We start from the raw sequence: 5,393 nt of genomic DNA, 5'->3' as shown, positions 1-5,393 counted from the left end.
TTGGTATTTACCCACAAGTAAAACAAGCCACAACATGAGAAGATATATGCACACCAATGTTCATAGCAGCACTATTTACAATAGCAAAAAGATGAAGACAGCCAAAATGCCCATCAACTGAATAATGGAGAAACAAACTGTGGTACATATTCACAATGGAATATTATGCTACCTTGAAGAATAACAAAGAAGCTGCATACCACCGGTTAACATGGATGAATCTCCAAGGCATTATGTTGAGTGAAATTAGTCAGTCACAAAGAGAGAAATACTGCATAGGACCACTACTGTAAAAGACTAACAAAAAGAACCCATACTAAAGGGGTGTGGGGGGATTCTTTGCTGATTGCTGGGATATTGGGGTTGGGTGAGAGAAGGGAGGGGAAGTGGAGTGCAGGACAAGGAATAGACACAGGATAGTTTGGGTACTGTAGAGGGGGACAGTATACAAGAAATGAAAGGGAAATGGAAGAACAAAGCAGATTGGAGAACAATAAGACCGGTTTGAATTATGATGTATGCACAACCTTGGAACCACAAGGTTCTGGGATATAGAGATTGAGCCATGGTTGGAATGGGGAAAATGGGGGAATAATGTTAAGATGCTTGGCTGTCTTTTGAATCTTGGTTTCCTTGCATTATATTATAAAATAGACACTGGAGGGGGAGAGAAAGGAATAACCAGAAACATCACCATAGAAAGTTTGTAAGTCCATCTTCTGCCTATAACTGATTGGAATACCTAAAATGGGGCTACAGCATACCCAGTGAAGGAGGCTTCCTGCGGAACCTCTGCAATATATAAGACTATGGGTGGAAGCCTGAACCACATCCAGATCTTCAGAGATGGGAAATTTCCCTTTGAAAGGATTAGTGGACCAGCCTGGAGTGGCTAGAGGAACATAAGATACTTCTTGAAAGAAAGATCTACAGTAAAAATAAAAAACAATAGAGGCAGACTGACTGTTAATACAAGAACAAGCAAATTGCTTGTTCAGGAAACATCAAGGCAAGTGGTCAGGTCCCCTCAGTGCAGGCCCCCTTCCAGGACTAAGACTCAATGGGAGTACATGCTCTGATTGGTGACTATGCTCATCGCTGATAAGGGGAAGTGGGGGAGGAGCAGCAATGAGGAGGTGAGCTAAGCCATACAATGTTCAATAGACTCCTGTGAACCCAGGTGAAGACCTGGTTGGCCAGCAGTGTGTCAAGACCTGGGGACTCTTGGGCCTAAGTCAGTGACATAGCTACAGAGGACTAGAGTGGACAGTGAAGTGTCCAGCAGATAAGAAGAGAGAGCATCTGCACAAGAACACCCACACTTTCAGATAATACCCACTTGACCTGAGTTCAATGACTAGATTATCAGAGCTTAACCAGAAGAAGAAAGAAGAGGGGAAAAAGCATAATCTGATACAATTTGATGAACTTGACCTACAGCTATGGATGCAGTAGCTCAAAAGAGGGAACAAATCCTTACAATAAGGATCATTCCCACCCCCTCCATATACAGAGTAGACAAGGATGGGCAACTTGGACATTGGCTACCCAAAATGCGGAGGGGGCGCTACAAAGGCAAGAAGTGACTGACTTACAAGCTTTCAAGAGGGAAGCTAGATTCATATGGCATGGAGAAAGATAGAATCTCCCCTGAGTAGCATACAATCTGTCTAGGCGGGACTGATGAAATGAAATCCGGATGGATCTCTTGTGATACAATAATGAATAATTGTTAGCTGGACTGCTTGTGAGGTTTGGAATTTTAAAGGTAGATGTTTTTTAGCAAGGAAGGGAGTGATTAACTTTTAAGCCTAAGAGCGGAGGTCCCTGGGACCATCAAGGGAGAAGAGCAGAGAGTGGGACCCTACCCAGAGAAGCAATGATGCCTGAGATGGAGGCAGAGACAATGATGTGGATAGATAGAGCTGTTGGGGATTTTAGACACAGAGAGGAAGAGGACCTGTGTGCTGATGACCGAGGGGCATACTTGTAGTGTATACCCTTTGGATGGTTGATGGTGCATGGAGGGAATTGTAACCATAGCAATGAAATGATATAGTATAGGATGAATGTAAAACTAATGTTCTCCCATGTTAACTATCACATAATTCACAATAAAACATTAAAAAAAAAAATACTGGTGGCATAACTTTCAGAATCACAGCAATTTACAATCCACCACAGTACAACAAACTGACAGACAAGTGGTGGAGACTAATCCCCTAAGTTTCTGAATTCATTCTTTTAGTTTTGTTCTCTTGTAAACTCTTCCATCTGTCAACTGCATTCTGGGTTGTGCTCCACATTTGTCAATCTCTGATTGTTGTCTGTTATTATTGGTTCTCAATCCATATAACTCTCTTTAGTATACTTTAAGTGGTGTGTTGGTTTTTACAAAGTCCCTTTGTTGTGGTGGTTGTTAAGTGCCATTGAGTTGATTCCAATCCATAGCAATCCTGTATAGGGTTTCCAAGGGGCAGCTGGTGAGCTTGAACCATTGACCTTGCAGTTCAAATAACTTTGCAATCTGATGCATTAGTCCACAGCACCAGAAGAGATGGAAGCCAGGACTAACAAGTTTGAAGACATATCTCTCAATACTGCAAAGATAGAATAGCAAGCAGAAAAAAGAATAAAAATATCAGAAGTCTTAAGATTCATGTGGGACAACATGAAGAGGAATAACCAAGAATTATTGGAATTTTGGAACATCAAGAATCACAGAAGACCACAGAAGTGATAATTGAAGAGATGCTGGAAGAAAATTTCCCTAACATCCTGAAAGAAGAAAAAATAAGTATTCAAGAAGCTGAATGAGCCCCAGGAAAGATAGGCTGCAAAAGAAAATCACCAGGATATATCCTAATCAAACTCTTCAAAGTCAAAAACAAGGAGAGAATTATAAAAGAAGCTAGGGAAAAGAGAAGTTTTACTTACAAAGGAAATCAACTAAGATTAAGTTCTGATTTCTTAGTAGAAACCATACATGCAAGAAGGCAATGAGGAGAACTACATAAACCCCAAAAAACTGCCAACCATGAATCTTCTACATAGCAAAGCTGTTGGTGTAATTTGATGGTGTAATAAAACATTCCAGGATAAACAAAAGCTAAGGGACATGTCTCATATTTTATTATTAATCACTTAGACCTTTTTTTTTTTGCAGGTATTTCTATCTTTTTTTGATGTTCCTGTAACACTTTCTTGATTTCTTTATTTTTCTCAACCCCTCTGTGGAGAATTTGGATGTACCTCAATATCATTTCCCTGAATCCTTCTCTGGCAGTTCCAAAGCCTGCCCTCCTTCCAATGGGAAGTGTAAGTCTAACATCAGCTCAGATGTTTCAGCTACTCTATCTTTTTTCTGGACATGTGATGAGATCTTCATTTTTTGTGTGTATGCATTTTCAATAATAGAGTGTATTTTCAGTGATTAGCTGAATGCTTGTTGGTGTATTATTAAGCTTTCTGTTTGCCTTCAGGTAGATGTGATAAGGAGATTGTCTTCCCTTTTCACATCTCTTATTATTCAGTTCAGTGTAATCTTAGCAATTTTTGGCTGTCTATCTGGTGTATAGCAGCTGGTATTGACTCTTACCAGAAGGTGGGATTTTATAGGGTGTGATTGTAGCTTGACTATATGACCACAATTGCTGTTTCCTCTTGAGTAATATAGGAAGAGAAAAAGCCTCCCAAAGGTAAATCACAAACCACAACAACAACAGCAAAATCAGATTGGACTCTAAAGTCTATAATTGCCACACAAAAAAAGGAAAAGAAAAGAAAAAGAACACTGTAGTAAATATGAGTAAGACTTTAATGCCCCTCTTTCAGCTTCTTACCTTCAAGGCCACCTGAGAAATTTCAAGAAGTTACCATTGCTCTTTATGATGTAACTCAAGATTTAATGTTTGGCTTCTTTCCCATTTTAGTTTGTTTCTCTCTACCTCCACAAGCCTGTTCAGGTGTTTCTTCTAGTGAGAAACAGCACCGGGCCAGCCTGAACACTTTGGGGAGACCCTCTGTCTTAAGCTGTTCCTGTTCACTCCTCCCGTTTCTTCAATTCTGGGCTCAGTGGTCTTTGCTGAGCATGTGCATGCATAGTAGAACCCTATGAGAGACAGAGGCTGCCCACTGGCTCAGGCACTCCCTCTAGTCACCAGAGTGGAGGTGCACAGACAAAGGTAAATGAACAGGAAAGAATCTTCACATCTTTAGTGCCAATGATTGGCCACATCCCTGCAAGGGAGCACTCCCATGAATCTTCACCTGCTCCGTCCACTCAAGATGGGTTCTTCAAAACTTGCCAGCCACTGCAGATAAGAAAACATCACCTTTCTTGCTTCTGCTACAAATCCCACTAGCAATAAGGCTTTGATCCTTCTACATATTCCTTTATTGGTATATTTAAGGCTCCAGAACCATCCTCTGAACATGCTTCATCTAGTATTCTGTGTTATTACTGGCAAAGGTTTGCACGGTGCCTCTCCCTACTCTGCCATTAAGCAGGACATTCTCATTATAATATTTTATTTTGTGTTCCTGGGCTGCCCTTTGAAATTTTCAACTCAATTATTTTGTTTTCTCATTTCTTCCATTCTGTCTAGCATCTCTACACAGGAGAGTAAGTTTCAGAGTATCTTTTAATACCCACTTTTGTCTTTGCTTTCTTTCCTGAATTTTTAATGACTTTTTGCTTTTTTCCTGGATGATGTTCTTGATATAATTTCACAGATCTTCTTGTCTTTGGTCATTAGTGTCTAATGCATCAAATATGGTCTTCAGATAGTCTCTGAATTCAGTTTGGATATATACAAGTTTATATTTTGGCTCTTGTGAACTTATTTCAATTTTTCTCAGCTTCAACCTAACTTGTATATGAGCAATTGATTGTCTGTTCCACAGTTGGCACTTTGCCATGCTTTTCCTGTTTCTTCCCACATATGTAGTCAATTGAATTCCTTTGTATTCCATCCAGTGAGGTCACTTTTGTTGTAATTTAAAGAAGATATTTACAGTGAATAAGTCATCGATCTTGCAAAATTCTCTTTTGTAGTTTCCAGCATTATTTCTATCACCAGGCCCATATTTTCCAATTACTGATCATTTCTCTTTATTTTCAACCTTTTCATTCCAATCATCAGTAATTACCAATACAACTTGATTGTAGGTTTGATCAATTTTAGACTAAAGAAGTTGGTAAAACTCTTCAATCTCATCATCTTTGTCTTTAGTGGTTGGTGTATAAATTTAAATAATAGTGGTATCGACTGGTCTTCCTTGTAGGCATATGGATATTATCTTATCACAGACAGCATCATACTTCAAGATAGATCTTGAGTTGTTGGGTTTTGCTTTTTTTTTTTTTTTTTACCATGAATGTGGTGACATTT

This window comes from Chrysochloris asiatica, unplaced genomic scaffold (genome assembly GCF_000296735.1).
Source record: "Chrysochloris asiatica unplaced genomic scaffold, ChrAsi1.0 scaffold00189, whole genome shotgun sequence".
Taxonomy (NCBI): domain Eukaryota; kingdom Metazoa; phylum Chordata; class Mammalia; order Afrosoricida; family Chrysochloridae; genus Chrysochloris; species Chrysochloris asiatica.
The sequence above is the reverse complement of the archived record's forward strand: the minus strand, read 5'-3'. Positions refer to the sequence as shown.